Source organism: Pseudophryne corroboree, chromosome 8 (assembly GCF_028390025.1).
Source record: "Pseudophryne corroboree isolate aPseCor3 chromosome 8, aPseCor3.hap2, whole genome shotgun sequence".
NCBI classification, from domain to species: Eukaryota; Metazoa; Chordata; class Amphibia; order Anura; family Myobatrachidae; genus Pseudophryne; species Pseudophryne corroboree.
The window spans coordinates 114,231,868-114,254,756 of NC_086451.1; the positions used below are offsets into that span (position 1 = coordinate 114,231,868).

A 22,889-nucleotide genomic window follows, 5' to 3' on the forward strand; every position below is an offset into this window, starting at 1 on the left:
CTCTTCTGTGATGTAACGTGTATAAGCAGCTCTTCTGTGGTGTAACGTGTATAAGCAGCTCTTCTGTGGTGTACCGCTGCTGATGGGCTGCCAGTCCGCAGCAGATTTGAAATAGTAGCGCCGCAGTCATAGGAGCCGCAGTGCCGCCAACCACAGACTCCTCCTCGCTACACCTCCGCCACCCTCAGCTGCCCTCAGTTCTTCTCTGCACCCTCCGCACCATGCAGACCACAGCCTCCTCATCCACTGCACCGCAGACAACAGCGTCCTCAGCACCGCTGCTACTAAAGAGGTAATCTTACCCTGCTGCCTTTCTCTCTCCCTAGTTCCTACTTTATGCCCTTGCTGTCCCTCTCTCTCACTCTCCCAGTCCTTCTGTCACTTTCCCTGTCGCTCTCTGTCACTCTCCCTGTCCCTATGTCCCTACTGTCACTTTCCCTGTCCCTCTCCATGTCACTCCCCCTTTCCCTATGCCCCTGCTGTCACTTTCCATGTCCCTCTCTCTGTCCCCATGTCCCTGCTGTCAGTTTCCCTGTCCCTCTCTCTGTCACTCTCCCTGTCCCTATGTCCCTACTGTCACTTTCCCTGTCCCTCTCCATGTCACTCCCCCTTTCCCTATGCCCCTGCTGTCACTTTCCATGTCCCTCTCTCTGTCCCCATGTCCCTGCTGTCAGTTTCCCTGTCCCTCTCTCTGTCACTCTCCCTGTCCCTATGTCCCTGCTGTCACTTTCCCTGTCCCTGTCCCTCTCCCTGTCCCTATGTCTATGCTGTCACTTTCCCTGTCCCTATGTCCCTGCTGTCACTTTCCCTGTACCCTTTTCACTCTCCCTGTCCCTATGTCCCTGCTGTCACTCTCCCTGTCGCTCTCTGTCATTCTCCCTGTCCCTCTTTCACTCTCCCTGCCCCTGCTGTCACTCTCGCTGAATTTTTTCTCATTCCATGTGGCATAATGTGAATTTCGGCTCATACCGTGTGCTATAATGTGAAATTCGGCTCATACCGTGTGCTATAATGTGAATTTCGGCTCATACCGTGTGCTATAATGTGAATTTCGGCTCATACTGTGTGCTATAATGTGAATTTCGGCTCATTCTGTGTGCTATAATGTGAATTTTGGTTCATTCTGTGTGCTATAATGTGAATTTCGGCTCATTCTGTGTGCTATAATGTGAAATTCGGCTCATACCGTGTGCTATAATGTGAATTTCGGCTCATACTGTGTGCTATAATGTGAATTTCGGCTCATTCTGTGTGCTATAATGTGAATTTTGGCTCATTCTGTGTGCTATAATGTGAATTTCGGCTCATTCTGTGTGCTATAATGTGAATTTCCGCATATACTGTGTGGTATAATGTGAAATGGGCACCAGTACTAGACAGTATAAGGGGTCCTACTATTGTGGTGTATATGGTGTGGTAAACTACACTGAAGGACACGCCCCCTTGTGAGTGGCCACGCCCCCTTATCCGGGGCGCACGTGCCTTCGGCGCCTACATTATTGCAACCTTCACTTTTCCATATCCCCACTTCAAAATTCCACTTCAACCACTGTGAGGGATGGTATCAGAATCCTGGCGATTGAGATGACGACGGTCAGAATACCGTCAGCGTCATCACGATGTGCAGGATCCGGACAACCCCCCAAACCCTCCTGGCCTGCAGCCTGTACCTAAACTGCGCCAGGTAGAGCCCATTCCTAAACTGGTACTGCTGGCCAGGGATGACTCTACTTGTCTCCAGTCTCCATCACAAGCAGCAGCGCAGCTGTTGGGAGACCTGCTGCTGCTGGCGGAGAATGGAGGTGAGCAGAGTCTGTCCCCATGTTGTCCGAGAGGAGGCTCCAGAATCTGCCCCCTACTGCTTTAGTGCAGGTAGAAGGAGACACAAGCACAGCAGGCACAGCCAGGGGCGGTGATGACAGGATATAGTGCTATGGATTGTATGAGGAAGGGGGCTTCAAATCGGTGTGATGCTTAGGGCCCCATGAGGTCTAAACTTGCCTCTGGCAGAGGCCATAGAGGCGGCTTTAGTGGGCATGCCTCACCAGCCACTGACCTCACCGCACGCCACTGGTATAAAGACTTCCATGGCAGACAGTGTAGATCAATTCAATGTACGAGTCAAAAGCAGTACAGCACAGTCTAATGTTTCTCATCATTCCTCAATAGGAAGGAATAAAATTTTCCACCAATATAGCATATTTGTATTGTAGTCAATCTTTTGTTCTATGAGTATATTGTACAATGTACAATGAGTACAGTCCAGTATTCAATCACCAATTAGTCAGAGCTAGGATCCTTATATAATATGGTATTGACATCTTGATCAAAAACTGCACTTTCTATTGATGGACTGTATGAAAGTTACAGATAGGGTGGATTCTGCAGCCAAGGTGGCAGTTTTTATGCAGAATGCTGTAAGACTCAGAGAAAGTGCAAATTAACTTATATTTATGTCCCCACTTGGTAGGAAATGTCCACTGTGTTACCTCACTGAATGGAAATCTAGGCAGATGAGTGCGACATGTATAAGCAGTATAAGAATTATATTTCTCATACGTCCTAGAGGATGCTGGGGATGCTTCAAGAACCATGGGGTATAGACGGGATCCGCAGGCAGAGCCGGCCATAGGCATAGGCAAACTAGGCAATTGCCTAGGGCATTTGATATGCCTAGGGCAGTGGTTCCCAAACTTTTTTGAATCACGGTGCCCTAGAATATCAGAATTTTTTTCACGGCACCCCTAGGCCAAAAATGTCTTATTAATAAATTTAGAAAGAAATATTATATTAAGTAGATTTCGTTTATATGTCATCCTTAGGGTCAGTTGGGTGGTGAGGGACAATATTTGCCTCTGTTTGTCCACATATTTTATGACTGGCAGCCACCAGCGCTGGTTTTGCCTATTATATTGACCATAAATAATTTGAATTGGTCCTGGACCACCAATACAAGGCACCCCTGCAAGTGTCCCGAGGCACCCCAGGGTGCCACGGCACACAGTTTGGGAACCTCTGGCCTAGGGGCATCAGCAGCTTTTGCTGATTAAAATGATATGCGGCATGCCTATATTCTGTGTGTAGCATTTCATATGCAGATACAGCCACAGTCTCACACAGTATATAGGCATGCTGCATATCATTTTAATCAGCAGAAGCTGCTTGTGCATCCTAGCCACATAGCAATGCAAATAAGATGCATTTTCATAGAAAAAAGGTGCCCGACATTAGCACTGAGGCAAGATTTATGAGGACACATCTGTATCGAAGCAGAGGCAGAGGTCACAGTGTTAGTTGCCATGTGAGTCCTGTGTGCATGTGAGTGGGTTGGTTGTGCAGTAGTGTTTGGAATATGTGTGTCATGTAAAAATGCATTAATAATGTGCAACATATGTGTAAAGGGGCACTATGTGTGTCATTATGTGTATAAGGGCATTAATAATGTGCGGCATATGTGTAACAGGGTACTACTGTATGTGTGTCATTATGTGTATAGGGGCACTAATAATGTGCGCAAATGTGTAGGGGGCACTGTGTGTGTCATTATGTGTATAAGGGTGTTAATAATGTGCGGCATATGTGTAAGAGACATTATGTGTAAAAGGGCACTAATAAAGGTTGTCATATGTGTAAGGCACATTATGTTTATAAGGACATTAATAATGTGTCTCATGTGTAACGGGCATTACTGTGTAGAATTATGTGTATAAATGCATTACTAATGTGTGGCATTATGTGTATAAGGTGCTCTACTATGTGGCATTGTGTATAGAAAGGGCACTACTGTGTCATCTAATGTGAATAAAGAGCAATAGGGTGTGATGTAATGTGAATAAGGGGCTCTACTGTGAGGAGTAACGTTTATAAGGTAAAGTGATACTTCTGTGGGATGTAATATGAATTATGGACACTATCGCATGACAAAATGTGAATAAAGTTGCAGTACTGTGTGGTGTAATTGGAATTGGGGTTACTATTGTGTGGCCATGACCCTTGCCAGCAAAAACACGCCCCTTTTTGGGCTGTGCGCCAAATGTGCGAACTGTTCCTATTTAAAATATAGGGGGTACAAACACCAAAATAAGGACTGCTATGGGTGAGGGGTGATGGTGCTGGGAAAGAGGTGCAAGTTCAGAGGCGGAACCAGCGGTGGTGCTAGGGGGCACCAGCCAAAATCTTGCCTAGGGCATCATATTGGTTAGGGCCAGCTCTGTCCGCAGGAGACATGAACACTTTAAGACTTTGAATGGGTGTGAACTGGCTCCTCCCTCTATGCCCCTCCTCCAGTCTCCAGTTTAGATTCTGTGCCCAGTGAGACTGGTCACACACAGGGGAGCTCTACTGAGTTTCTCTGAAAAGACTTTATGTTAGGTTTATTATTTTCAGGGAGCACCGCTGGCAACAGGCTCCCTGCTTCGTGGGACTTAGGGGAGAGAAGCAGACCTATTTCTGTGAGTTTCAAGGCTCTGCTTCTTTGACTACTGGACACCATTAGCTCCAGAGGGTCTGATCGCTAGGTACGCCTAGATGCTCATTCCCAGAGCCCGCCGTCACCCCCCTTGCAGAGCCAGAAGTCAGAAGACAGGTGAGTAGAAGAAGAAAAGATTTCAGTGACGGCTTTGAGGTACCGCCAGCAGCAGCACTGCGCGCCATGCTCCCACACACACAGGGGGGGCGCCCTGGGCAGCAGATAAATCCTCATATAAGACTGGCAAAAGATAATATAGGTGCCTAGGCACTATATACAACCGCTGCCAGTATAAATATTTTAAAGAAAAAGCGGGGCTGAAGCGCGCCATTAAGGGGGCGGGGCTTAGCCCTCACAGCTCGTTTCAGCGCCATTTTCTCTTCATAGAGACGCTGGTCTTTCCACACTACTGTACAGAGTGAAAAACGAGGGGGGGCACAGTTGGTTGGTGCAATACATGTTAAAATAAAAAAGCACAATGTATAATGAGCGCTGAAACATGAGCTGGTTAACTCTTTCTGTGTTTCCCTGACAGAATGTGCTGAGGTCTATCCCTTATAGCCAGTGTTATGTCGGTAGGTGTTGGTACACGTGTGTCGGCATATCTGAGGCTGAGTGCTTTGCCACAAACGGCTGGGGGAATGACTGTCGGCACCGCCGACTCCTGATGGTACTTGGTACATGTAAATAAGTGTCAGCATGTAAGTAGGTGTATGTTTTTCCCAAAAGAAAACTATATGGGAGACACAGACGTGTGTGGGTGACCCTGTACGCACCAACAATATCTGACTGGGTAAAAAAAAAAAAAAAATAATGATACTGTGATGCATGTCAGTAAGGGCTATACCTATATGTATATATTGAAATTCCCTGAGTGCCGCTGTTTTCTATGTTGGGATTCTATATATATATATATATATATATATATGTATAGCAAGGTTATGTAGATCTGTGGCATAAACACAGACGGTGTATTATTTATGAAGGGTGTCATATTCGTAGAATATATTTCCCCTCAGATCCCTCTGGGTTGAAAAACTGTTATTTTGCCCAGTTGCTACTACCTGAGATCGACACGAATACTGTTTCTCATGTCGACCATAATGTTTCCTGTTTAGATCCACATAATCAGCATTCGCTACATGTTTAATACACATTAAGAACGTATTAACGTCACTAGGGACCCTGCTGTTCCTAAAAAAAAAAAAGTATATATATATATATATATATATATATGGGATATGGATATATGTGTGTATATGGGTATTTAAATGTATATGTATATATATATGTATATATATCCAGGAGAGTCCTGCACTCACATCCGTGTATGATCAACTGCGGGGTGCACCCAGTAGAGTCCACACAGTCACGGTGGATCCACACATATAGTCGTAGTTCCAGTTTCCTGGGGGGCACTCTCCTTCACAAATCAAATCCAAACGTGTTTTCTTAGGTCATAATCGGCTTTATTAGGTCGACGTTTCGGCTCAACAAACAGAGCCTTTATCAAGACAAGCCATATATGCATACAGTGGCACATCAGTCAATAAACCCACACTGGAGGCAGAAGATGGACAGTCACACTGAATGGACGTCCATCTTCTGCCTCCAGTGAGGGTTTATTGACTGATGTGCCACTGTATGGATAATTGCCCAGGAGCTATGTGTGAAGGCCCATATGTCGATTTGGCCGTCTGTCTTTTCACAGTGTTGTACTGTTGAGTTATTTCATCCTAGTTATGACTTTATGCAATATGAAAATATGTATGGCTTGTCTTGATAAAGGCTCTGTTTGTTGAGCCGAAACGTCGACCTAATAAAGCCGATTATGACCTAAGAAAACACGTTTGGATTTGATTTGAGAAGGAGAGTGCCCCCCAGGAAACTGGAACTACGACTATATATATATATATATATATATATATATAGTATATATATAACTATATATTTCTATAATTTTTTTTATAATGAATGCTGAGGTAAAGTTATTCCTTTTCATGTGCTGAGCGCTCTGTTGAAAAAGCTCTGGGTCAGCCGTGACATGATGATTTCAAATCCTCAAGAGGAGTCCGGGTGTTTATTCTTTTCCTGCCGTGGATAGAATAAAGTGAGAGTCACCCCCTGTTCTGCAGGGGGCTCTGTCACAAAGGATCGTATGCAGGAAGCTATGTGATATTCTAATTATGTGTCCACGTGTGCGTTGATTATACTTGCATTACATGCACATGGGGGAGTAGTTGTATTCAGGAATGGTCGGTTACCTTGTCATCCGATATAATTACCCTGGGGAGAGATTGGGTACTCTTTAAGTTGAGTCATATCTAGCACATTGCAGCATACTGCCGTGCGACTACAAGGGATATAGGGCTCTTGGGTTCGCGAGCCAATTCCATGGCGGTCTCGGCTAGGAGGGAGTTGTGGATTCTGATGCTGATGCTGGCTCCGAGAAGAACTGGAGTCTCTTCCCTAGGGAGGTGAAGCCTGGTTTGGTGATGGCCTTGTTAGTTTGATCTCGGCAGAGGCCACTGGTAAGTCTACCTTCTTGCCCTGTGTTCCCTCACAACGGTTGGTGACGCATTATTGTAGGATGCAGTCAATTCGACCGTGTAGATACGGATTACCCTTTCTTTGCAGGTAGAGGAAGGTGAAAAGGTAAGAGGTCAGCAGCCTTTGCAAGTTCACACGAGCAGAAATCATCCTCTGTTTCTGCCACATCCACCGTCTGACACTGGGTCTGTCTTACAGGAGCGCACGACGGTGGGACGATGTCTGAAACTCTTCAGTCAGTCCTGGAACCGACATGGATCAGTGAGTTTTAAGAATAGTGTCCCAAGGGGGAAATACTGGAGTTTCCAGACGTTTCCCCTCACCGATTTTTTCAAATCTATTTTACCGATTCTCCTCCGGACGGGGAGGTAGTATGCGACGCAATACAAGAGTTGTGTCAGGATCAGATCGTTGTCCTGCTGTCCCGGTTAAATAAAAAAAAAATAAAAAAAGGCTGTTATTCAAGTTTTTTTCGTGCTCCCAAGGCCGGACGGCTCGGTCAAACCAATCCTATATCTGAAATCCCATAATTTCTACTTAAAGAAGTTAAAATCCGAGATGGAATCTCTCTTGGCTGGGATCTCCACTCTAGAAAAGGAAAAAGGCGGTCTAATTTCGGTTTCTTCCGCATTAGGCTTACCTGGGGTTGTTGCAATTCAGGATTGTCATTCCCGATTAACCAGAGTGAGGGCGGTATGATGGTTTTCCTTCGCTAGTAAGGAGTCATTATTATCCTGTACTGGGACGCTCTCCTGATTATGGCGAGGTCAAGAAACCGAGTGGTTGTTTTCTACCTGTGGATAAGACTCTGAGGATCCAGAGTCTGGGCAGACCTGCACTAGTGTCAATCCATCAATACGTTCAGTTGCTGAAAAAGATGGTTGCGGCCTACGAGGCCATTCAGTGGGCAGGTTACATGCCAGGGTGTTTTGGCGGGACCAGTTGGACCTGTGGTCCGGTTCCCACCTGGGTTAATTCTGTTTTTCAAGACCAGAATATCACTGCTGTGGTAGCAGCACAGCTCTCATAAGCGCAGGTTCGGGTTCCAGGACTGGATCCTAGTGACCACGGATGCATGCCTCCGAGGCGGGGCAGCAGTCGCACAGGTGGATAACTTCAAAGGAAGAGGGTCAAGTTTGCATGCTTGTCACCACTTTAACGGTCTGGAGTTAAGGGCCGTTTATAACGGTTTTCTACAAACAGAAAACAGAGCAGTAATGGCAGAAGCCAGACGGATTTTCCACTGAGCGACTAAACATATGCGCACTCTGGCAGCGAGATTCGTTCCCAGAGTGGACAACTGGGAAGCAGGCTTCCTCGACAGATACATTCTCCATCCAGGAGAAAGGAGTCTTCATCAAGAATTTTTCACAGAATTCCTCAAATAGACATGATGGCGTTTTCGCCTCAACAAGAAACTTCAGAGATATTGTTTCAGGTCGAGGGACCCTCAAGCAATAGCGGTGGAAGCCCTAGTGACACCATGGGTGTTTCAGTCGGTATATGTGTTCCCTCCACTTCCACTCATTCCAAAGGTGATAAAGATCATAAGTAGAACAAGGGTTCAGGCGATACTCATTGTTCCAGACTGGCCAAGGAGGGCCTTGTATCCAGATCTTCAAGAATTACTCATAGAAGATCCCTGGCCTCTTCCTCTACGAGAGGACCTGTTACAGCAAGGAACGCGCGTGTATCAAGACTTACCGCGGCTGCGTTTGACGGCATGACGGTTGAACGCCAAATCCTAGCCCGAAAGGGTATTCCCAGTGAAGTCATTCCCACACTACTTCAGGCTAGAAAAGCAGTAACGGCGAAGCATTACCACCATATTTGGAGAAAATATGTGTCTTGGTGTGAATCCAAGAAGGCTCCTACGGTAGAATTTCAACTGGGGCGTTTGCTTCATTTTTTGCAAGCAGATGTGGATGCGGGCCTAAAGTTAGGCTCCATTAAAGTACAAATTTCAGCCTTATCAATTTTCTTTCAGAAAGACTTGGCCTCCCTTCCAGAAGTTCAGACCTTCGTGAAAGGCGTACTGAACATCCAACCAGCCCTTTGTACCCCCGGTGGCACCATGGGATCTTAATGTGGCGTTGCAGTTCCTGCAATCTCATTGGTTTGAACCTTTACGCTGTTAGGCGCCGCGGTCCGTGGCGTCGCTCGGTCCGTCTCCGAGCGACGACCGCGGCCGCTGTACCCTCCTCCTTGCCCGCCCGGCGCCTAGCAACTAGGGATGCCGTGCGCGCTGAGCCGCCGGGTCCCTAGCAACGCTAGGACGCCGTGCGCGCCGAGCCACCGGGACCATAGCAACGGGGACGCCACAGGCGGACCGCGTTCCCCGTTGCAGGGATTGATTAATTGAGTGTTCACACATGTTTCTCTGGTCGTGCAGCAAGGCAGCTGCACGACATTTATTGTAATTGGGCTCTGTGCTCTTATTGGAGGGTTCCCTGTTAAATGCCTCCTCAGTGCCTCACACAGACGACGGTGATAGCTTCCTGCATGCTGCTCATGTTTGGTGAACGTCTGTTCCTGGTCTGCTGTGCCCGGTCCCTCCAGTTCTCTGAGTTCCTGAATCTTGGAGTTAGTCACCTGGTCCCAAGGAGTTCTTCTGGTCCTCATTTACCTGTGGCAGTCGATTGAGGTTCTCACTTGGTTTCGTGAGTGGCGGCCCTGCCGCGTGTTGCGGCCTAGGCCGCTTTAGTATTGTTTTCTGGTATTGGAGCATTTGCGGAGGTTTCCGCTTCCATAGTCCTCTCCGGTACTCGGCTGTGCCGTGTAGGAGAGTGGACAAGTGGAATATTTTGGTTGTTCTTTTCCCTGGCGGTAAGCCGCGCATACTTTTAGTTTCAGGTTAGCCAGTAGCCCCTGGCCTTGTTGTTTTAGTTAGAGGGCCCCTTGTTATTACCCTGTCTCAGTTCACTCTTTGTCTCTCATTAAGACCTGAGGGGGCATCGGAGTTGGGCAGACGTAATCCGCCCTTCAAACGCGGCTGCCATGGGCCCAAGAAACCATAGTCTCGCAAGAGTGAACTGACAGCACGGGTAAGACAACGGAGGTAGGGTGCCAGGGGCTATTCCCATTCCGTTTTCCCCTTCCCAGCATTACGTCCTGGTACTCAGGTCCCACCGTATAAGATCTCCCCTGACCTGAGTGTCAGGATCATAACATACGCAAGGTTGAGTTGAAATTCCTTACTTGGAAAGTAGTCATGCTGTTGGCCTTGGCATCCGCAAGGCGGGTGTCTGAACTGGCGGCTTTGTCTCACAAAAGCCCCTATTTAATCTTCCATGCAGATAGAGCTGAGTTGAGAACTCGTCAGCAATTTCTGCCAAAAGTGGTTTCATCGTTTCACATAAACCAGCCTATTGTGGTGCCAGTGGCTACTGGCGGCTTGGCTGAATCGAAGTCTCAATGAAAATCTATGTCGCCAGAACGGCTCAGATTAGGAAAACAGAGGTTCTGTTTGTCCTGTGGGCTCCCAACAAGATTTGGGCTCCTGCTTCCAAGCAGACTATTGCACGCTGGATCTGTAATACGATTCAGCAGGCTAATTCTACGGCGGGATTGCCGTTACCAAAATCGGTGAAGGCCCATTCTACCAGAAAGGTGGGCTCATCCTGGGCGGCTGCCCGAGGGGTCTCGGCATTACAGCTTTGTCGAGCTGCTACTTGGTCGGGATCAAACAGCTTGCGAAGTTTTACAAGTTTGATACCCTGGCTGAGGAGGACCTCTTGTTTGGTCAATCGGTGCTGCAGAGTCATCCGCACTCTCCCGCCCGTTCTAGAGCTTTGGTATAAACCCCATGGTTCTTGAAGCATCCCCAGCATCCTCTAGGACGTATGAGAAAATAGGATTTTACTCTTAGTCCGTAGAGGATGCTGGGTGCCCGTCCCAGTGCGGGCTGTCTCTGCAGTTATTGGTTATGGTTACACACATGTTGTGTTGCGTTCAGTCAGCCTGTTGCTGATGTTGTTCATGACGTTACATGCGTTATGCTGTTATTGGTTGTGTTTACCCGCAGGATGTGTTACACTTTCTGTCAGCGTATTGCTGCATATTTTTCTTGCCGTCAGCTGGTGTTCTATTGAATGCCACGTTCTGCGGCATAATTGAGGTGTGAGCTGGTAAGATGCTCACTGTGTTTTACTTTTAACAATAAATTCTTTCCTCGAAATGTCCGTCTCCCTGGGCACAATTCCTTAAACTGGAGTCTGGAGGAGGGGCATAGAGGGAGGAGCCAGTTCACACCCATTCAAAGTCTTAAAGTGCCCATGTGTCCTGCGGATCCTGTCTATACCACATGGTTCTTGGAGCATCCCCAGCATCCTCTACGGACTAAGAGAAAAGGATTTACCGGTAGGTATTAAAATCCTATTATCTTTGTTTTGTTATCAGTAGTTTATGTTATTGTATTATACTGTATATATAAATGCAAGGGACAAACACTTTGTATTAACAATGATACAGTAACTAAACCTTTGCTATTTTATTCATGTTGATGAAAATGTCATCATGATTACATCCTCTGCTCTGTGTCCTACTTCCTATATAGTCATCTTCTTACAAAACCCCCCCCAAAAAATAAAATAAAAACACACACACACACACACACACACACACACACACACACACACACACACACACACACACACAGTATCCCATATCCAGATATTCTGATATACAGAATATTTCGAAATACAGAATTTTTTGAGTGATCCTGAGATAGTGAAACCTTTGTTTTTTGATGGCTCAATGTACACAAACTTTGTTTAATACACAAGGTTATTAAAAATATTGTATTAAATGACCTTCAGGCTGTGTGTATAAGGTGTATATGAAACATAAATGAATTGTGTATATGTACACAAGCTTTGTTTAATGCATAAAGTTATTAAAAATATTGGCTAAAATTACCTTCCTATTGTGTGTATAAAGTGTATATGAAACATAAAAGCATTCTGTGCGTAGACCTGGGCCCCATCGTCATGATATCTCATTACGGTATGCAATTATTCCAAAATACGGAAAAATCCGATATCCAAATTATTTCTGGTCCGAAGTATTTTGGATATGGGATACTCAACCTGTATGTATGTATGTATGTATGTATGTATGTATGTATAAATACAGTAAAAGACCGGCACTCACTTAATGATCAGCATGGCGCCCGGTGCCCTCAGCAACGACAAAGTTAGACACATGAGAGAAGGAGAAGCGGCACTCACGGCTGGATATAAATAAGTATAGAGACCACAGCAATACGTATCAACGTTTCAATTCCAAAGAATTTTCGTCAGGATACAGATAACACATACCAAAATCGCTCACCTTATATCCCTCACCAATTGTGTCCAGGTGTGCTCGCTGGGCGGCCCGGTGGTCCGGAAGCGGCACCTAAGAACGACGTCACCGCGCATGCGGCTGACGTCAGTGCATCCCATCACCATGGTAACCCGGGAACGTGTGTACAAAAGGAACTGGGGGAAATACAAAATCTGCATATTGGAAAACGGTCACACTCCATATGCTATAATAAATAGAACAACATATAGAGAATACACTGATATCTACTTAGCAAAATAGAAATAAATGAACCCAGAATAAACATTATATATGTTAGCTCAATACTCCATGTCCCCATAACGCAGCACCATGACATGGCACGACAGAGAGTGATTAATCAATTAAAACCAGACAAAGGTATCGCATCATTGAGCCCCCTCGGACTGATAGTGTCTAGACGAAAAATCCAACGGGATTCACATCTTAATAAAGCAGCCTCCCGATCACCGCCCCTCAACGACAGGGGAATATGATCGATCATCCTGTATTTTAAACTGACTAAACTATGTCTGGCAGCCACAAAGTGGCGAGCAACAGGTTGGTCGCTAGAGCCACTCGCTAATGCTAATCTAATAGCAGAACGGTGAGCCGTCATCCGCTCTTTAAATTTACGAGTAGTTTTACCTACATATACCAGTCCACAAGGACATACGATCTGATACACAACAAAGGTTGACTCACAAGTCAAATGATGTCTTATTGAAAATTTCCTGCCAGACCAAGGGTGGCAGAAAGTTCCACCAGTAAGCATGAATTTGCATGTGGTACATGCACACTTAAAACATCCATGCGGTTTTTGTTGTAAGAATCCTGTAGAGGATTTACCCTTACCTGATATATCTGTTTTAACCAACATATCACGTAAATTCCTCGCTCGCTTATAGCAAGGCATAAGTCTAGTGTCGGCCAGACCAAGATCACTGTCAGATTGAACAAGCGTCCAATGTTTCTTAGAAATTTTATTAATGTTGCTAGACAGGGTGTTAAATTGATTGACCCAGGGTAAAGTGGATTTAGAGACACTATCCTGTTTTTTACAGAGTAGATTATTTCTATCCATAGCAAGAACCTTATCTTTGATTACTTTTAAGTGTTTCAAGCTGTATCCTCTGACTAGAAATTTATTAATTAACTCATCCATTTGTAACGCTGCTACTTCACAATCACTATTAATGCGCATAATGCGCATCATTTGTGAATAGGGTAACCCACGTTTCAGACTGTCAGGATGGCAACTAGTGTTGTGCAAAAAGGTATTCCGATCAGTACTTTTAGAGAATACCGTTGTATGAATTCTGGATTGTTCAACCCCAATTAGAACATCCAGAAATTCAATTTCACATTGACTCATTTTGTATGTTAATTTAACTGGACTGGTACTTTTATTGTGGCACTCCAGCACCTGAGTCAGTTTATCACAAGGGCCATTCCAAAAAAGAAGGAGATCATCTATATACCTGGTATAAAAAAACACCATGGAAGATATAGATGGATCACTAAAAAAGATGTCAAATTCAACGTCAAACATATATATATTAGCATATGTCGGAGCGACGGCAGAACCCATCGCACAACCACGATTTTGTAAAAAGAACTTATTATCATACAGAAAAAAATTCTTATTCAGAATCAATTCTAATAAAATCAGAATCATATCAATGTGGGACAACGACATTTCACTCTCAGAAGTCAAAAACTTCTTAACCGCCATTAACCCTTCCTGGTGAGGGATCACAGTGTAAAGGCTAGTTACATCTATGGTAACCAACCAAATATCATCAGGTAAGACTCCCAAATTGGCTAATTTGTTAAGTAGCATAGTGGTATCCATTAAAAACAATGGCTGTTCATGTAGCAAAGGTTGTAAAATGCAGTCCAGCAGAACGGATGTCGGCTGAAACAACGATCCGCGTGCGGAGATAATTGGGCGACCAGGAGGGGGATCAATGCCCTTATGTATTTTTGGCAAAGTATACAACAAAGGAACTAACGGAAATTCAGGGATAAGTAAATCAAATACTTCATCAGAAATAAACCCCACGTCCTTTGCCATAGTCAATGCTTCTTTAAGTTCCTTTGCAAAAATAGTAGTTGGATTGTACAAATATGCAGAAAAAATATATGGATAAAAAATTCCCCAGACGTTTAAAATAGAGATGAGCGGATTCGGTTTTACTCGGTTTTACTCGGTTCTCAAAACCGAATCTTATTGGCTCACGGATGTCACGTGTTTTGGATAGCCAATAAGATTCGGTTTTGAGAACCGAGTAAAACCGAGTAAAACCGAATCCGCTCATCTCTAGTTTAAAATATATACTGAGAGCAGTACAGCACATATACTGAACTGAAATAGTCCTGGAACTAGTGCATAAACAGTGAAACAACATACAGAGTGTTGCCTTGTCTAGATACAAATCCTGTGGCAGGGATTGTTCCATATGCATCAATACAGTAAAAGACCGGCACTCACTTAATGATCAGCATGGCGCCCGGTGCCCTCAGCAACGACAAAGTTAGACACATGAGAGAAGGAGAAGCGGCACTCACGGCTGGATATAAATAAGTATAGAGACCACAGCAATACGTATCAACGTTTCAATTCCAAAGAATTTTCGTCAGGATACAGATAACACATACCAAAATCGCTCACCTTATATCCGTCACCAATTGTGTCCAGGTGTGCTCGCTTAATCGTAAGTTGAAATTGAGAGAATTCTTTTTGGATAAATCAACATCCACACCCTCCACGATCTCTACGATCCCTACGAAATTATGTCAGTTTAAGAAGAAGTCATCGTTTGATCCACTTTCCAACAATGCCAGTATTAAAACTTTTATTAGAATATTGGATCAAGACGTGGGCTCATTATCTACTTCGACTGATAAGACATACTCCAATTTGACCAATTCTGAACGATCAGCTCTTAAATCTTTGTCTAGAAATGATCTATTAATTATACGTCCAGCAGATAAAGGGGGAGCCATTGTGCTGCAAGACTTACCTGATTATAAAAAGGAGATTCAACGGCAGTTGGACGAACCGGGAGTCTACTGTAGATTACGTGGCAATCCAACTACTATTTTTGCAAAGGAACTTAAAGAAGCATTGACTATGGCAAAGGACGTGGGGTTTATTTCTGATGAAGTATTTGATTTACTTATCCCTGAATTTCCGTTAGTTCCTTTGTTGTATACTTTGCCAAAAATACATAAGGGCATTGATCCCCCTCCTGGTCGCCCAATTATCTCCGCACGCAGATCGTTGTTTCAGCCGACATCCGTTCTGCTGGACTGCATTTTACAACCTTTGCTACATGAACAGCCATTGTTTTTAATGGATACCACTATGCTACTTAACAAATTAGCCAATTTGGGAGTCTTACCTGATGATATTTGGTTGGTTACCATAGATGTAACTAGCCTTTACACTGTGATCCCTCACCAGGAAGGGTTAATGGCGGTTAAGAAGTTTTTGACTTCTGAGAGTGAAATGTCGTTGTCCCACATTGATATGATTCTGATTTTATTAGAATTGATTCTGAATAAGAATTTTTTTCTGTATGATAATAAGTTCTTTTTACAAAATCGTGGTTGTGCGATGGGTTCTGCCGTCGCTCCGACATATGCTAATATATATATGTTTGACGTTGAATTTGACATCTTTTTTAGTGATCCATCTATATCTTCCATGGTGTTTTTTTATACCAGGTATATAGATGATCTCCTTCTTTTTTGGAATGGCCCTTGTGATAAACTGACTCAGGTGCTGGAGTGCCACAATAAAAGTACCAGTCCAGTTAAATTAACATACAAAATGAGTCAATGTGAAATTGAATTTCTGGATGTTCTAATTGGGGTTGAACAATCCAGAATTCATACAACGGTATTCTCTAAAAGTACTGATCGGAATACCTTTTTGCACAACACTAGTTGCCATCCTGACAGTCTGAAACGTGGGTTACCCTATTCACAAATGATGCGCATTATGCGCATTAATAGTGATTGTGAAGTAGCAGCGTTACAAATGGATGAGTTAATTAATAAATTTCTAGTCAGAGGATACAGCTTGAAACACTTAAAAGTAATCAAAGATAAGGTTCTTGCTATGGATAGAAATAATCTACTCTGTAAAAAACAGGATAGTGTCTCTAAATCCACTTTACCCTGGGTCAATCAATTTAACACCCTGTCTAGCAACATTAATAAAATTTCTAAGAAACATTGGACGCTTGTTCAATCTGACAGTGATCTTGGTCTGGCCGACACTAGACTTACGCCTTGCTATAAGCGAGCGAGGAATTTACGTGATATGTTGGTAAAAACAGATATATCAGGTAAGGGTAAATCCTCTGCAGGATTCTTACAACAAAAACCGCATGGATGTTTTAAGTGTGCATGTACCACATGCAAATTCATGCTTACTGGTGGAACTTTCTGCCACCCTTGGTCTGGCAGGAAATTTTCAATAAGACATCATTTGACTTGTGAGTCAACCTTTGTTGTGTATCAGATCGTATGTCCTTGTGGACTGGTATATGTAGGTAAAACTACTCGTAAATTTAAAGAGCGGATGACGGCTCACCGTTCTGCTATTAGATTAGCATTAGCGAGTGGCTCTAGCGTCCAACCTGTTGCTCGCCACTTTGTGGCTGCCAGACATAGTTTAGTCAGTTTAAAATACAGGATGATCGATCATATTCCCCTGTCGTTGAGGGGCGGTGATCGGGGGGCTGCTTTATTAAGATGTGAATCCCGTTGGATTTTTCGTCTAGACACTATCAGTCCGAGGGGGCTCAATGATGCGATACCTTTGTCTGGTTTTAATTGATTAATCACTCTCTGTCGTGCCATGTCATGGTGCTGCGTTATGGGGACATGGAGTATTGAGCTAACATATATAATGTTTATTCTGGGTTCATTTATTTCTATTTTGCTAAGTAGATATCAGTGTATTCTCTATATGTTGTTCTATTTATTATAGCATATGGAGTGTGACCGTTTTCCAATATGCAGATTTTGTATTTCCCCCAGTTCCTTTTGTACACACGTTCCCGGGTTACCATGGTGATGGGATGCACTGACGTCAGCCGCATGCGCGGTGACGTCGTTCTTAGGTGCCGCTTCCGGACCACCGGGCCGCCCAGCGAGCACACCTGGACACAATTGGTGAGGGATATAAGGTGAGCGATTTTGGTATGTGTTATCTGTATCCTGACGAAAATTCTTTGGAATTGAAACGTTGATACGTATTGCTGTGGTCTCTATACTTATTTATATCCAGCCGTGAGTGCCGCTTCTCCTTCTCTCATGTATGTATGTATATATATATATATATATATATATATAAAATGGGGGGATAAGGGTACCGGCGACTTGTGTTTTCCCAGCAGTACTGTACCAGTATTGCACTCTTAAGGGTTGGCAGACACCTTTTAACAAGGCTTCGTGTGTTTTTTTAGCAGTTTTATTTTTCATGTTTTACTGAGAACCCACCTCACAAGTGGCGCTGTATCATTTCTTTCTACACACACACATATATATATATATATATATATATATATTAGTATTATCCTTTAATACACACTACATGGACAAAAGTATTCAGATGCCTGACCATTACGCCAACAGGGACTGTATATATATATACATACATACATACATACATACATACATACACTGCTCAAAAAAATAAAGGGAACACTTAAACAACACATCCTAGATCTGAATGAATGATATATTCTTATTAAATACTTTGTTCTTTACATAGTTGAATGTGCTGACAACAAAATCACACAAAAATTATCAATGGAAATCAAATTTATTAACCCATGGAGGTCTGGATTTGGAGTCACACTCAAAATTAAAGTGGAAAAACACACTACAGGCTGATCCAACTTTGATGTAATGTCCTTAAAACAAGTCAAAATGAGGCTCAATAGTGTGTGTGGCCTCCACGTGCCTGTATGACCTCCCTACAACGCCTGGGCATGCTCCTGATGAGGTGGCATATGGTCTCCTGAGGGATCTCCTCCCAGACCTGGACTAAAGCATCCGCCAACTCCTGGACAGTCTGTGTTGCAACGTGGCGTTGGTGGATGGAGCGAGACATGATGTCCCAGATGTGCTCAATTGGATTCAGGTCTGGGGAACGGGCGGGCCAGTCCATAGCATCAATGCCTTCATCTTGCAGGAACTGCTGACACACTCCAGCCACATGAGGTCTAGTATTGGCTTGCATTAGTAGGAACCCAGGGCCAACCGCACCAGCATATGGTCTCACAAGGGGTCTGAGGATCTCATCTCGGTACCTAATGTGTCACGATCCGGGTATCTGGACGCCATTACTTACCCTTCAGATGCCTCCTAAGGCTGGCTCAGCGTTCCAGGTCCGGATCCCGCTGTTCCTGAGTTTCCACATGCAGAATGTCAGAGTGGTGATTTCATCAGCCGCGGCCTCCGCTGTGCCCGCGTGGTTAAATGTGCGCTTGTCAGTCTGGCGTCTCCTGTCTCCTGTGGCCGGCGTCGCCATTACTGTTTCAATTCTCACATGGATTACAAACCAAACTTCCCTCCAAGTGTCTGCATGGGCGCAGCCATCTTGGATTTTGTCATCTGAGCATTTCCACCAATCTGCTGTCTGTATTGTTGATTTGCATAATTGCCTAGCCAACCCCTTCCTTGCTGCAGGTATAAGTAAGCTGTGCCTGAGCAAGGAAGGCGTCAGTGCTTTGGTTGTCTAACCTAGTTCCAGTTTGTCTCTCTCCTGTGGTTGTCTTCCAGGTTCCAGCTCCTGTCTCCAGACTTCTGCTATAGAGACCCGCACCAGCATTCCATCTGCGGTGTAGCCTGACTCTCCGATCCATTCTGGACTCACCTGTTTCCAGCTACAACAATCACCTGCTTCCAGCCCAGCTTCCAGCAGTGTACAGCTTCTCTTAAAGGGCCGGTGTCCTTTCTGCAGTTTACCACTCTCCACCGGTATTATTATTTCACCGCTCTCAAACAATCACCTGCTTCCAGCCCAGCTTCCAGCAGTGTATAGCTTCTCTTAAAGGGCCGGTGTCCTTTCTGCAGTTTACCACTCTCCACCGGTATTATTATTTCACCGCTCTCAAACAATCACATGCTTCCAGCCCAGCTTCCAGCAGTGTATAGCTTCTCTTAAAGGGCCGGTGTCCTTTTCTGCAGTTTACCACTCTCCACCGGAATTATTATTTCACCGCTCTCAAACTCCAAACTTCATTATTATTTCATCGCTCTCAAGTTCGTTTATTATTTAACTGGTTCCAGCCAGTATCCACTCCGTACCAACAACAGTCTGGTTCCAGCCAGTATCCACAGCAGCCGTTTTACCTTCAGCAGCCCAGCCTTTCCTGGAACATCAGCTGGTACGATCCTGGGTTCTCTCCATTGCTACAGTCAGGCTTGGTAAGGACTTTCCAACTAGAAGATTATAAGAACTGTCTCACACTACCAGTGCCTGTGGCCCTTGTCACCCTGTAGTACCCAGGAATTGTATTTATCCTCTGTTGACTTTTATGTTTCCTTTTACTGCTGCTGTGTTACGGAGTTTGTCATAATAAACATCATTGACTTTTATCCTGGTTGTCGTGGTCACGCCTTCGGGCAGTTATTCTACATGTTACTTACATGTCTAGGGGTCTGATACAACCTCCCAGGTTCCGTTACATCTCAGCCCCTACAACTGAGGCTGCCTCCCGTCAGCTCAGGCCCTCAGTTGTGACAGTAAGCACTGACCTAATGAATCCAGCCGGAGACCAGGATCAAGCGGCCAGGCCGATGCAAGAACTGGCAGCCCGACTTGAACATCAGGAGGCTGCACAGAGCCACATCATCCGCTGTCTCCAGGATCTCTCTACACGGCTGGATGGGATTCAAACGACCCTCCGTGGACCTGGCACGTCCGGTGCGTCCACTACAGTGACACCAGCTGTAACCCCACCCACCTTACCCATTTCCAGTCCACATCTTCATCTTCCAACGCCAGCAAAATTTGATGGATCTCCAAGGTTCTGCAGGGGATTTCTCAATCAATGTGAAATCCACTTTGAGCTTCTACCTGGCAATTTCTTCAGTGACCGTACCAAAATTGCCTATATCATCTCCCTTCTCAGTGGCTCAGCCCTTGACTGGGCATCACCTTTATGGGAGAAGTCTGATCCCCTGCTATCCTCCTATACTGACTTTGTAGCTACATTCAGGCGCATCTTCGACGAGCCAGGCCGGATAACATCTGCTTCATCTGAGATTCTCCGTTTACGCCAGGGAACACGTACTGTGGGACAGTATCTTATACAGTTTAAAATCCTGGCATCCGAACTGGCATGGAACGACGAGGCCCTGTATGCTGCATTCTGGCATGGCTTATCAGAACGCATCAAGGATGAGTTAGCTACCAGAGACTTGCCCTCTAAGTTGGATGAGCTAATTTCTCTTTGCACGAAGGTTGATCTACGTTTCAGAGAGAGAGCAACTGAGCGAGGAAGATCATCTACTCCTAAATCTTCTGCTCCTCCTCCTCGTCAACCATCTCCATCCAAGGATGAGCCTATGCAAATTAGTCGTTCCCGTCTATCTCCCGCTGAGCGCCGAAGACGTCTCTCTGAGTCTCTCTGTCTCTACTGTGCAGCTCCGTTGCACACTATCAATGCCTGTCCCAAACGTCCGGGAAACTCCAGATCCTAGCTCGCCAAGGAGAGGGCCGGCTAGGAGTAATGATCTCCTCTCCATCTCCTCATGACTGTAACCTCCCAGTGTCGCTCCAAATTGCTCAACGTTACAGGAACGTCATTGCCCTCCTTGATTCCGGAGCAGCTGGGAATTTCATAACCGAAGCTTATGTTAAACGGTGGTCCCTACCCACCGAGAGACTGTCCTCGTCCATCTCTTTGACTGCCGTGGATGGCAGCAAGATTTTTGACGCAGTCATTTCCTTAAGGACTCTTCCAGTTCGTCTGAGAGTGGGAGTTCTTCATTCTGAGTATATTTCTTTTTTAGTGATTCCAAGAGCCACACATCCAGTGGTTTTAGGCCTTCCATGGCTCCGTCTCCACAACCCATCAATTGACTGGACGACTACGCAAATACTGGCATGGGGTTCCTCCTGTGCTGAGACTTGTTTAGCCAAAGTTCTTCCTGTTTGTTCTTCCTTCCCCAGGTCATCTGATGTTCCGCCTCCTCCATATCAAGACTTCACGGACGTGTTCAGTAAAGCCTCTGCTGATATCCTTCCTCCTCATAGAGAATGGGACTGCCCAATCGACCTCATTCCAGGGAAGGTTCCACCGCGAGGCCGAACTTATCCGTTGTCTCTGCCTGAGACACACTCCATGGAAGAGTACATCAAAGAGAACCTGGCGAAGGGTTTCATCCGACCATCTTCTTCTCCAGCCGGCGCAGGCTTCTTCTTCGTTAAGAAGAAAGACGGTGGTCTGCGTCCGTGCATCGACTACAGAGGTCTGAACGACATTACCGTCAAGAACCGATACCCTTTACCCCTGATTACCGAGCTCTTTGATAGAGTTAGTGGTGCAACTATTTTCACAAAGCTGGACTTGAGGGGTGCCTATAATCTCATCCGAATCTGTGAGGGTGACGAGTGGAAGACCGCCTTTAACACCCGTGACGGACATTATGAGTACCTCGTCATGCCCTTCGGATTGAGCAACGCTCCAGCAGTCTTCCAGCACTTCGTGAATGAGATTTTCAGGGACATCTTGTACCGCCATGTCGTGGTTTATCTAGACGACATCCTCATCTTTGCTAATAATCTCGAAGATCATCGTTTCTGGGTAAAAGAGGTTCTTTCCCGTCTCCGTGTCAATCACCTCTATTGTAAATTGGAGAAGTGTGTGTTTGAAGTTAAAACCATTCCGTTTCTAGGTTACATTGTGTCCGGTTCCGGACTAGAGATGGATCCTGAGAAACTCCAAGCAATCCAGAATTGGCCTATACCCTTAAGCCTCAAAGGGGTCCAGAGGTTCTTAGGGTTCGCCAATTATTATAGAAAATTTATACGAGACTTTTCCACCATTGTGGCGCCTATCACTGCATTAACCAAGAAAGGTGCTAATCCGTCCAAGTGGTCCGAGGAAGCTACACAGGCCTTTCACCTTCTGAAGCAACGGTTCATCTCTGCACCAGTTCTGAAACAGCCCGACACCGACTCTCCTTTTATCTTAGAGGTAGATGCCTCCTCCGTTGGAGTAGGAGCAGTGTTATCCCAGAGGGCCAAAGATGGACATCTACATCCTTGCAGTTTCTTCTCCCGGAAGTTCTCCCCAGCTGAGCGCAACTATGCCATTGGCGATCAGGAGTTGCTAGCCATCAAGCTCGCTCTGGAGGAGTGGAGATACCTGTTGGAGGGAGCTTCCCACTCAATCACCATACTTACCGACCACAAAAATCTTTTATATCTCAAAGGCGCACAATGTCTGAATCCTCGTCAGGCCAGATGGGCACTTTTCTTCTCTAGGTTTGACTTTAAACTCCAGTTCTGTCCGGG

General features: G+C 45.2%; 1 protein-coding gene across 2 annotated transcripts in view; it reads right to left on the bottom strand.

Annotated features, from left to right (window-relative positions):
* Window positions 1-22,889, bottom strand: part of POMT1 (protein O-mannosyltransferase 1) — a 191,574-nt gene that overhangs the window by 161,934 nt on the left and 6,751 nt on the right. The window contains exon 2 of one of the 2 annotated variants that reach the window (XM_063936871.1): window positions 12,350-12,498. The exons of the other annotated variant lie outside the window; for it this stretch is intronic. The gene's annotated coding sequence lies outside the window, so the exon portion shown is untranslated. The remainder of the gene's footprint in view (window positions 1-12,349; window positions 12,499-22,889) is intronic. 2 annotated transcript variants of the gene reach the window in all.